The sequence below is a fragment of the Lepeophtheirus salmonis genome, chromosome Z (assembly GCF_016086655.4).
Source record: "Lepeophtheirus salmonis chromosome Z, UVic_Lsal_1.4, whole genome shotgun sequence".
Lineage (NCBI taxonomy): Eukaryota > Metazoa > Arthropoda > Copepoda > Siphonostomatoida > Caligidae > Lepeophtheirus > Lepeophtheirus salmonis.
Window position 1 is genome coordinate 84,856 of NC_092584.1, and position 13,231 is coordinate 98,086.

A 13,231-nucleotide genomic window follows, 5' to 3' on the forward strand; every position below is an offset into this window, starting at 1 on the left:
ATAATTTTGAGGAGAAGTGTACTTACCGAGGGTACAAACATACCGAAGAGAATTGAGATACAACAATGTTCTGTACCACCCCTAGTAGTCATGATTGTCATAGAAATTACAGAGAGTATTTTAAAACTCTACAAATATGCAAACAACGCCTTAATGTACGTCTAATAAATTGCCCGTGAGAGATTTGAGGATGATGCTATGAGAATAAGGAAAAAAGATGAGGGGGTACTCTACTTACTCGTCGGGAAAGCAAGCAAAAACCGTCAAAGTAAAGTAAGTGGGAGGGGGTTGTAGAATGAAGAGAGAGAGACTCCTTCATAAAATATATATAAAGATAAAAAAGTTTTAAGATGGATCTTGTTTCGTTCGAGTACCTCACCACGTAAGTACGCCTTTAAGATTATCATATACTTGATTTTTTGAACACTTTTGAAAATATTTGTGGTTTTATTAAACCTCTGATAAAGGAACTGGGATATTTTACACCCTAGAATATTTAAAAAAAATATTCTTATTCCTTTAAATCTACTTTTTATCCGCAATATTTTTCAGTATGCTCCAGAAATGTTAGAATTTATTCGTGTATTTATCAATTTTTCATCAAGATTTAGTTAAATTAATCTATCATTTTTGCTTTAAATTGGTTCCTTTGTCGTTCCTGTTTCTGTCTTGAATTCATCGTTTTTTACTAAATTTTATAAGAATAAAAAATTATAAGAGTTGTTAAAACTCCAAATTCATGTTGTTAAGATTAGTCTAAAATATTGATTTATTGTTTTTCCATGTTTTATATTAATACGAGTATTTTTGCATTTTAATTTATATTTACAAGTGCAAATCTAAATGACGTAATTATTATCATAATTCAATGTTTTTATCATGTAATGAAATACGTTTTATGCTTGAAGTTTATTTTTTAACCATTTCACAACCGACGTTATAAAAAAAGAATTTCACTAATGAAGGGTTAAAAAATGTTTGTGTGTGTCGGGTATGAGATTTTCTTAGTTTCAAAAAATGACAATGATATTTATTTAGGTTGAGCAACTGTTCTCTTTTGACAAGATAGTTTCTCTTTTTATGTCAATACGGTCCGGAGAGATTTTTTATAAATGAATGAAACGTCTCGTTTTTCTTGAATAAGACGATTTTTGAACAAAGTTTCTTTGATAATGAAGAAATGTCAAAGTTTATTCTGAAATGTTACTCATTTCAGAAGTAAGCCCTAGGCTGATGCTGAAAATCAGGACAAATGTCTATTTTATTTTTTGAAATGGTCACCCCATTTTACTTCATCTGGAGAAATCCTTCTTCTGGTTTTTAGAGGAGTAGAAAATCCAATTTCATTATTTGTGTGAGACTTAAATATTTATTTAACTATTTGTGTGTAATCACACTCTCTGAATATAAAATGATGTTCATCTAAAGTACACATTCTGAATTTAAAATCATGTTACTTTATAGAAGATATATTAAATTTAACACAATTATACTCAAAAATAGAGATTCTGAATTGAAAATTATGTTAATCTTAGGTGTAAATTCGAAATTTAAAATATAAATTATCTGAAGAAAATAGTTTGGAGGAAGTTAAATATTGAAAGCGTTTATTATTCTTATTGGGGGTGAACAAAGAAAATGTTGTCAATTTAGACTGAAATAAAAATGGTATTAAGTCCAATTAAGTCTCAAATCTTTGATTTTGAACTCAATTCAAGCATCAAATCTTACATTACAAGTATTACCTTTCAAGTCTAAATCAAGTCTCGAGTATTTGATTTTGAACTCATTTCTAGTGGCAAGTCTTTGCTTCTGAATAAAAGTCCAATCTCGAGTCTTTTATTTAGAACTCAATTTATTTGTTAAGTCATAGCTTTCGAACAACAAACAAGTATGTAACCTTTGATTTTGTACTACATTAAATTGACAAGTCTTAGCGTTTCAACAAAAGACAAGCCTCGTATGTTTGATTTTGAACTCTATGCAAGTGTCATGTTCTAGCTTTTGAGTCAAAGACAAGTCACTATTATTTAATTTTGAACTCTATTTAATTGTCAAGCCTTAGTTTTCGAGTCGAGTCCCGAATCCTTTATTTTGAACTGAAGTGTGAAGTCTTAGCCTTCGAGTTGATGTAAAATCTTGAGTCTTTAATTTTGAACTCAATTTCAGTGTCAAGTCTTAGCTTTTGATTAAGAATCTAGTTTCGAGTCTGTAATGGTCAACTCCGTGCAAGTGTCCATTTGAGTTTTCATGTAAAAATCAAGCCTAAAATCTATGATTTTGAAGTAAATTCAAGGTTCATGTCTTAGCTTTTGAGTCCAAGACAAGTCTAGAGTCTTTGATTTTGAGATTAATTAAAGTAGTACTTTTTGTATTCAAGTGTAATGTCTTAACTTTCTAGTAACATTCCTGGTTTAACTGTTATAATTTGAACTCGATTCACTTTGTAAACTGAAGCTTTCGAGTTAAAGACAATTCTCGATTGCTTATTTTTCAAATTTGGTATAAAAATACTATTATAGAGAAATAAAAAGTAGAAGGAAATTTCCTCTAAATTAATTTTTTCTTTCAATTTTTCACACTAAAAGACGTCTAACATTTAATATGTCAATAACAAACTAAGAATTCAAAATTACCAATATTATTAACATAGGCTATTGACATCGGTACCAACATCATAAAAATAAATTTTCGAATTGCATAAGAATTGAATTCGGAATTATAAAATAATGGTCTACTTTTTATCTCAATAGTACTTTTGGGATTTTTCCTTTTCTTAGGCATTCAAAATTGTTTCTATGTTGACGCACCACGTAATTAAAAGTAGTAATAAATTTGTTGCAATATTAATCGTAGATTATTGAACACGAATCCTTATTCATTCTCTTTTTAAAATGCTTAAATTACTATATTGAAAACATCTTTTTGCACTTCCTGTAGAAAAAAAAATTAGTCTAGCTGAATGGAAACATATTGTTGATCACTTTTACACAAAAAACAACAGCTTATTTGCTCTTTTTGACATTTGCCTACCATTCTCAAATATTTTTTGAGATTGTTAAATTTGTGGATTAGTGGACTAGGGTTAGATTCGATTCAACATTTTAAAGTTCGAGATTTTGAGTTCTGTACCGAATTGAGCTTGGTCAAACAAGAATCTTTGATAGTCTCCTCATATTATTTAATGTGTTCTTTAGTGATGGGACGATTCTAAAAAAAAAAAATTCCAATGCGATTCTAGTCAAAATTCCCGTTTCCAATTCTTGAATATTTTAAATAATAGTTTAAAAATACCATTTTTCTATAATAAGCGTCCACAGGATGATATTTTAGGGAATTGTTTTAGAAAAAAAAATCAGTTTTTTTTATTTGAAAAATTAACCTTTATTGAGAAAATTTCAAATATATAATTTGATATTTAAATTTTTTTCAAAATTCCACAACAGCTCAGAAAAAATTACAAAAAACTATGGCTATTCCCAATGCATTTCAACACTCGTCCGTTCTCCAAAAAAAAAAAAAATCTTGAGAAAAAAATTTGAAAAATTAAATTAAATTTTCTAGTAAAAAGCAAAAATTTCTTACTTTATTTATTTAATTTTTTTTAGTGGAAGGCTATTTTTTTTTTAACTTAGATAAGTAATAAATAGTTAAATATCAGTAATAAATAATGACAAGTAAGAATTGGAATCTTAAATTAAATATTTTTTCCCCGATCCCAATTCAGATTCCTGAAAAACACCCTATTTTTCGATTCCAAATTCTGATTAATCGTCCCATCCCTAGTGCTTTCTCCTTTTCGCTAAAACATAAACTATTCAGAGTGTTTGTTTCAAGTTGTACTGTCTTTTTGTGCGAGGCTTGAAATTTTGACAAATCACGATTAAGGTTGTCCTTAGACAGCTGAAACTATGTGGCCACAGTGGGTCATGCACGTCCAATATCAATTTCCAAAAAGTAAGCTCATTTGAGACAAATCATACATATATTTTCTACAAAAAATAAAAATTCAAATTTTCAAACAGAAAATTTTTCAAACCCCTTTGCTCAATGTATGTAAAACATAGTATCTTTTTGTCTTCCCTTTCTTAATATACGGATCTGAGATCTGTAACATTTCCAGACCCTATTTGAGTATGGTCATGTGGTCCTGCAATGATAGTGGTGAAAAAAAATTAGCCCTCTTTATCATGGAAGTTCCCGGTCACTCCTCTTTACCATTAGCGTACTATTAAAGATGAAATAATGCTCTGTCTAATTTTAAATAAAAAGATTAATCCATCTCCCCTTCTCTGGAAACTTTACAAGGGGGTTCACATTAATTATATTGAATTGATTTTTTTTAAAGTTCCAATAATTCAAAGCTATTCACAAACAAATAAATTTTTTGTAAGAAAAATTTCAAATATTAATTTTTTTGGGAAAAAAAAATTCAAAAGTAACAGCAATTAAATAATTAAACAGTACATTTATAAAGCAATGGAAATGTTATTATCTTGTTCTGATTTTTTTTAAAACAAAATAAAAAGCAGAAACGACAACTGCATGGGTAATTAATATTAGGCCAACGGCACAAGGATAGAAAAACAAGAAAGAAACAACGGTAAATCAGGAGATCTGATTAATAAATCATATCATGAGGAGAGGATCTTGAACTAGTTCCGACAAATAATTATTAATAAACATTCTAAAACATTGTGAATTAATACACCCCATCAATGGAGAAGAAATTGAGGATTATTATTGCCTTAGAGACGTAATTAGGGTGGCACAAAGGGAGCTCTATTTGATTTTTGTCTAGTTTTTGTGCTTCACTGCGTTTATTATACATTGTATTGGAGATGAGCCACTCAATCTTCCACATGAATGTTACAATGAGCCCACAGAATACCATGAGGTCCGCAGGATCATGTACATATTAGGGGGGCTTGATAGAGCACAAAATGATTCTTTCTTTTTTAATTTAAAAAATCTTTAGCTTTCACAAAATAACAGATTTTTTGCTTTAATTTATAATTTGACCGAATGACGAAAAAAAAAATCGTGTCAAATACAAATACAGCCCCTCCAGCCCACCCGATGCCCCTCTTAACAGAGGCTACCTCTTCCTCAAAAACAAATGTAGTCGAATGTTTAAGAAGTTACTTTAGAAATACTACCATAAAAATTATAACAAAATCAACAAAACTTGTAAACAGGGCCTTTGCAAACTTGCTCACTCAAAATGCCTATCTTCAGCATCAATCCCACCCCATAACACGTCACCAGAATGCCTTGTAGAAGTTGAAGATACCTTAGACAAGTTGTCCCATGCAGCCACTATGTCGGCCTTTGGTGAGTCTACATTTTGGTAGGAAAGTTTTTTTTGGTTTCCTTCTCCAAAGTGCCTCACTCAGTAAAGTCCAACTCGTTCAAATATGATGATGAAAGGAGCTGCAGTTCTTTGGTTCTTTAACTTACGAGCTTCCTTACATTCATGGCATCTGTTAGAAAGTGGTCATGGGATCTCATATATGAAAAAAAAAAAAAATCCCAAGTACCCTTCACAGACTTGCTGATGTTCTTAACAGTAAGGGAGAAGTCATTGGCGAGGGTTTTCATCGATTTGGTGGTGTCCTTCTTTACTTCCTCAACTTCACCATTTGGGAGATCTGAGATGTGCTGCCTTTTAATTTTTGCTGACTCATGATGAGTAGATGACGACATGTACTATGATATAATTTATTTTACTTAAAGGATGGGTGAACTAAATTGTCAAAATTAATCAATAAACCTTCCTATATTAATTGGAAATTTAACATTAATTCATAGTTCACATTTGGCTACCCAACCCTGCAGTTCGAGTAGTGTATAGTATAGTGGAGTGTTTTTTTTCTTCCAAATTTGAGTAATATTTGAATGCAACACTATTTATATATCTAATGACTATGAATTATGTTCTTACATTCTATGCAATGATAATATAATTTGTATTACATTATTGACAATACTCAAGGAGCGTCGTGATGTTTTAATACTTCATGGTATTTTTTTGCATTCTCCGTGTAAAGTGTACCGTTTTGTACAAGTGTGTGGATTTGATTAATGAACAAAAGTTATTCAAAGCCAGTTTCCTCATTCATTTGACATATATTTACGAGTAAATAATTTGATATTTGTTTTCTAGAAGAATTTATCATTAGAGCTTCTCCAAAACAAAAACTATATTTACTCAAATAATGTACATAATTTGATTTGGCTTATTTTTAAAGAGTAAAAAACATGCATGATATGCCTTTTTGATGTGAACACAAAGTAGGGGTATTTGTATGTTTTAGAAAATTAAATTATTATTCTTAATGATAAGGATGTTGGACTTAAAGTTGTAAATTATAAGAATTTACTCTCGTGCGCTCGATTTTTGTAATTGGAAATATTTTATGTGTATTATTTTATTTTCCAAAGCTGTGATCTTTATTCCTTAGGATAGAACGTCTGAGTATTAAGTTTGCTCATGACAGACGGAGAGAAACACTGAGAATTTGGTAAGGGGTTATGAATGTACATTTGGGTGACTACAATTTTGATATTTATGTGAATTCACTCACAAATGAGGAACTTTTATGCGTAGTTTAAAATTATTATCTGTATTTTTTAAATTTAAAAAAAAAAAAAAAATTTTATTCAGGGTGCGGTGAAAATATCTTATCACCTCGTCTTTGCTACATAAATCAAGGTTTTTGTTAATGCAGTAAAATTGTTCCGGTGAAATACTAAACAAAAACAAAAAATGATATAAACAAAGAACAAACTAACTTTTTTTGCCTTCCTAAGTGTCTTAAAAGCCAAGAAAATGCCATGTAACCGTGACCAACGAATTTTGGTTTGCGCACTTTTGGGCGCTGGCAAGGGAGATTGTAAAGCAGTTTGGTATCCAAACCATTTATATATTGAAGAAGTTCAAATAAAAAATCAAATTATTACAATTTTTGGTAAAATTCTCAAAAATCGATTTCTTTTCAAAGAAAATTAGATATATATAGGAAAAAAATCAAATATGAAATTATTGGAGAACAAATTCAAAAATCAATTTCCAAATATATCCAAACAAAAAAGGAAATGTTTTTTAAAATCATTTTGTTTTCCGAAAAAATTAAATTTTACGTTAAATTTTTACATCATGACCCATAAAAATTCTATAATTTGGGAAGAGGGGTCTACAGCCCTTCTAGCCCAGCCCCTACAGACGCCCCTGTGGTGTCATGATATCATTTCATTCAACATTAGGATGTAGTAATCCATTACCCCAAAATTTTCTAAATTATTCCATTTGGGTTCATTTATCCTTGTTCCCCGACCGCTGGTCTAAAAGTTCGAGTCCAAGTCGAGTCTGTAGTCGGAGTTTAAGTAAGAGAATTAAGGAATACTCAAATCCTTTGTCCTCAACTTATTTATTTTTGTCCAGATTATGGTATATGTTGTTCAAATTTGCCGGGAACTGGAAAACAAATACAATAATTGAGAGACTCACGGAACCTCAGGAAGACTTGAAATACCAGGTTATTAAATAACTAATTTGCCTGAGAAAGTAATTGAATTTTCTAACTCTCTCTCTCTCTCTTTCTGTGGTTTAGGCCTTTTCCCCCTTGTATAACAACAATATTTATTTCAAATGAATTATAACAGTAATTTTGATGATATTTGTAAGATATCTTTTTTATAACATGTCAGTTTCATCTTAATACGTCTAAACTACAATTGGGACTCACCTTGAAATGCGATTATAAATTATATATATATTTGCAAATTAATTCCTATAATTTGAAGAAGATTAGCGTAATTAGCTTGCTCCTCCTTCTATAATCTGTTTGTTATATATTACACAAAAGTATCCATCCCTAATTAACAAGGCCTGTCATTGTAAATAGAATGTTTTTATTACCTTCAAATCCCTCATTTAACATCGCAGTTATCAAATGTGGTCAAACAAAATACAAGTAAGATAGAATGATCTTTCTCCAAATTGAGTGTGGACAAATTATCATCTATTTCTATAAACTAATTATTTTCATTAATCCTTGTCCCTATGTGGGGAAAAAAAAAAACCCGGACAACCAATTTTCAAATGCCTCTATTGAGGTCAAATTTCTACCCTCAAGCGCGTTGGCCATGGACAAGAAAAGGTGGTAATCACTTGATTCCAGGTCCGAACTTTAGAACGGATGGATAACAACTTACTATCCCAGCTTCTGGCGCGTCCTCAAAGACGATGAAGAAGTCCAACAAGGACTTATATGAAAATCAACTATAAGCCTTCAAAAATTATTGTTAATAATCTATAATCACCATAACTTCCCGCCTTTTTTGTGGAAATAATTTATCCCAAAATTAACAAAATGCATTTGTCAATTTTTTAAGGTTTTATTTATTTCAAAAGTTTGGTTTTCACAAAAAAAAACAAAATTGACTAATAATTGTTTGCTTCTCGTCATCTTTTTTTTTTTTTTTTTTTTTTATGCAAAATATTTGTACTTCAAAGAAACATTCATCTAATTTTGGGGTAGTTTCAATACTACAATAATTAAACATTAACTTTTTCTACTTAAACTTTAGAAAAAAGAAACTTAAAAAGAAGAGTAGTTAAAATATGAACTAAAATGACTTCGATATTTTTTGTAGTTGGAACCAAAAAATATGTAAAGACAAAGTATATCTGAAATAATGGTTTTCAAGAAAAAAAGTTAAAAGCACGCACAACTTGTTGTCGGAATAACTATAAATTTGAAAAATATAAACGATGAAGAAGAATACTCATATATCGTGTAGAGTCTCCCATGGCGATAGGCTAAAACAATTGTTCCCAATCTGTTGATCGTGACCTCAAATGGGATCGTTTGACAATCTGCTTGGGATCGCCTAATTCCTTCTAAAAGTTGTTTGTTTGATGCCAAATGTCCTTCACTTGTACTCTCGCTTTAGTAGTATTAATCGACAAATATAATCGTGAATGAAACGAAAATTTATTTGATAAAATTTCCGATTGCCCATGATAAATGGAAAACAAGTATTAGGAGAAAAAAAATCGTGAAGGAATTTGTAAAGTTGGGATTTATTTTTATAATTGAAGCAGGAATTGAAAAGCCCCAAAGTGTTATATACCACAAAATTATTCTCTGCTGTCTGAAGTGGTACTTTTTGGGCTTGTTGAGACACCACCAGCCTCTTTGATGCGCCTTGGACCGATGGACGTTGACACATAGACGTCCATAGTCATCTCCACATTGGAGAGATCTAGCTGATCTTCAAAAGCTTTAACTACAGATACAGTAGCCAACTCTCTTGAACAATAACTCCTGAAGGCTTCACACAGATCCTCAACCTAATCCAAGCGCTCCTTGATACGGTAAAGGGATGCATTCGAGTCATATTTGGCCACAATAACTGTTTTGGAAACATTTCTACGGCAAGCAGTGTTGCAATCTTTTGCCTTAAGAAGATGTTTTGATTGTAACATAAACAGAAAGAGAGGACTCTGTAGAACACCTATTCAGGTAAGAACAGCAAAAATACGGCTCATATTCTTCAATTAGAGAGTTGATATTATCTTATGGTACATATTTTATTGTTTTAAATCTTTCAAGAGTAAGATTTAAACGAGAAGTTTGGTGAGGACATTTATTTTATGAAATCATCTCAAAATAATGCTTGGCACAAATTTTATTCAATATGTGAGGCCTCATCTCTAATGATTGACTGAATCCCTTGCAGCTCTTGACTATGTATAAGACTCTATCTTGATCTAATTCTTCTTGATGGGGTGACTGGAAACTCCTATGAGGATTAGCACAGGCCTTTTCCTCCAGATGTGCCTAGATAAGTAGTTCAAGGGTTTCACGTCTGTAGAGGAGATTGACCATATGTGGAGGTCCCAAAAGTCCAGATCGTTGTCTCTCAGGAAGGGTTGAGTCTTTGTAGGGCAATGAGACAAAAATGATAGAGGAGATTCACCTGTGTTGACTACATTGCCCAAGATCCGGCTGGATTTTTTGTTCCGAATATATCTCTCTTGATTCACAAAACCTTTCTTTCACCGAGTTTGAAGACAATCAACGATTAAATTCCGATTTATTCCATTTAAATTAAGTGTATCAATAGATAAATTCAAGCCTATATAATATTATTTTCTTATTTAGTTATATCTTTATTGATGTTTCCTGTAACTAATTATTATCTTCTTCACTAAATCCCTCATTAGAGCAATTATTTCCTCATGATAATAGTATTGGAAACTGATTAATTCGAGAGTAAATTAAAGTTGATTTATCAGGCTGTTTGAAACAGAGGAAGAGAAAAAGAACATCATATTGAGTGATGACTCCAATAATGGATTACATACTTACTTTCAATCTTACAGAAATTGAGTGAATCAGTTATGAGTTTTTTTAGTCGACTGAATAAGTTTAAGACATATTATTTTTGAAAATTTTTATATTTATTTAAATATATATTGATACATAAACAAGCGCTTGTTCAGTTACTCAATGCTCAATCATTTTACCTTGTTCTAATATGCATAATTGAGGAGACAGGTATTGAGGTACTCAAGTTTATTGTGTTCCTATGTGTCCATCCTATACCACGTCAATAATACTCTCTATATGGAATATTTAAATTCATATTTTTTGTCTCAAAGTAAAGGCAATTTTTTAGAGTGGAAAATTGGTGAAATATAAAAATGAATGGAATAGACTTTATTTTATTCGGCTAAAAGGCACATTTGTATTTTGTTTAATACTATAAGCTATCTGTTGTGACGTAACAAGCGAAGTGTCACAACCTATTAAGAAGGGGAAAAAGTAATTTCGTATTTTCCCCATTATTTAAATGCTTTATAAGAATATAATCAACCGACTTAATCAAATATCCCCCGTTTGATTCAATAATTTGTTGCCCACGAGAATGCAACTTCATTATACTTTCTAGTAGAATCCCTTCTTATCCCCATCGGCAAAAAACTGAAACAACCAATTTTTATAGGCCTATATTCAAGCCAAATTTGTATCCCAAGCACGTTGGCCATATGAACTTCCCATCCGAGCTCCCAGAGCTTCTGGTGCGTTATCAAAGATGTTTGCAGCAAGGGGTTGTCCTGGTCAAACACAATTCCTCTCCAGTTCGTCTGTATTTTTGTATCCAATCCTCTCCTAAAGGTTCAAAACGTTTTTATGATCTATGATCTACTCCGGGGCGATGCTACGACTGTTATCATAACGGTCTATCTCCATAATTTTCCTTGATTTTATCGACATTTTCAAGTGTGTTGAGCATCATTCACCTCCATAAAAAAAAAAATAGAACAAAGAAGCTTAAACCACTGTTCTGCCAGCCGAACAAATCTAAAATACGCTATTGCTCATTAATAAATTATATCATATTGAATTTTAAAATTCAGGGTTATGAATTTAATAGACCACTCGGTAAAAAAATTACCCCTGGTTGGACTAATAAAAGAAAGAGAAAAATGACTTCATTTTAGAGGTATAGTTTATAAAGTTTTCTTTGACTCGAAATACACACCCTTTTAATCATATATTTGGTGTTTCTTGTAAACAAGGTACTACCTTCCTTTCAAGCGAGTGAAGAAGAAAAACAGTTTCCCATTTGGCCTCAAAGATTTCGAAATACGTGTTTCTTACATAATACAAAATATGTGTACAATCATATTTGTAGAATGTTTATATATATTATATCATAAACCTGTTGGGGAAGATGCGTACATCAGGACCCATTATTTCATATAATAAATATGTAGGTATTAGTGATGAGACTCAATTCGTTTCAACATCCAAAATGTGGTTCGATCTTAAGATATTTCTTTTTCTAGATACATTTGAACAGACAAATGTGTCGATCCTTGCCACTGTTTAATCTTTATTAAATAGTAGACTGATTTTTTCAGTCTGACTCTATGGGCCGATTTTTCATTTTGTCTCTGTACATAAAAAGCGTTCAAAAGATTCATTCAAAAGAGTCCTTCAAGAGAACAGATGGATCTCTCTCATAATTGTCCTCTCTAGCCGCACAAGGTTCTTTCCACTCACTTTTTTTAATAGCTCTTTCGACAGTCTGGTGTGAAACCCCTAGATCTCTTACTTGGGCCCCCATGGACTTGAGATTATTAGTCTTGGCTATTTTATTTAACTCCTCCGGATCTAGTTTAGCCTTTTTGACAGAGCCCTTCTACTTCTCTACGTTTCGGAATTATTCTTCAAATTTTCAACTCTTTCTTTTTCTAAGCATGGTGGCACATCATATTATTTTCAACTATGTTTTTGACTCTCTCAAAATTATTTTGTTTTTTATAGGTATATTTATATACATAGGTGGGTTTGTGTAAACATATATAAGATGACCTGAAGCGAAAAGATGTAGTTAAAATACTCCATGACATAAGAAAATCACAAAACAAGATTGTTTTTTTTTTGTTGTTATTTTTTTAAATATCTCTTTTAAAAATAAAACTTAACCCTTGAGGTGGAAATACTTCATAAGCAATAAAAAGAGAATATATTTTGATACTAAAGGATTTTGAAACGTAATAAGAGCGATTATCTCTAGAAGAGATACGTCGTAACCATGTGTATTTTTTAGCTGACATATATTTGGAATAAGCAATGAACAAACTAAAAAATATTTATTATCTGGAAGGTGACGTGGCCATAGGTATAGAATGCATAGATTGATGACACTGAGCAATAAAACGTTGCGAAAAAAAAAACATTTTTGTTTTTAAATTTCAAAAATTCAAAGATTTGATAAAGAAATTAAATTTTTGTATAAAACAATTGAATAAATTCAATTTTGGGAACAAAAAAAATGAATCATTCAATTTTGTTTAATAAAATATTATATTTTCTTTAAAAAAATTTCAAATATAATTTTTTTTTGGAAACTGAAGCAAAAATCCTTTACTATTAAATAAAAACTAAAATTTCCTAAAAAAACCTCAAAAATCCACAGTTGTTTAAAAAAAATAATTACATTTTTTGTAAAAAAAATTGAAAACTACATTTTTGGTTTGAAATTCCAAAAATCCATAGCTGTTGCAAAAAATTGAATTTGTTTGAAAAAAATTCCAAAAATTGATATATATTGACAAAAAAATAATTTTTTTTTGTAGAAAACAATTGAAAATATCAATTTTTGGAAAAAAATTACAATTATTAAATTTTATTTTTCTATAAATTCAAAC

General features: G+C 30.6%; 1 protein-coding gene across 1 annotated transcript in view; it reads left to right on the forward strand.

Annotated features, from left to right (window-relative positions):
* Positions 1-353: 353 nt before the first annotated feature.
* The window catches only part of LOC121130559 (uncharacterized), a 33,240-nt gene continuing 20,362 nt past the window's right edge, over positions 354-13,231 (forward strand). Inside the window, exon 1 of the mRNA XM_040726305.2 lies at positions 354-382. The gene's annotated coding sequence lies outside the window, so the exon portion shown is untranslated. The remainder of the gene's footprint in view (positions 383-13,231) is intronic.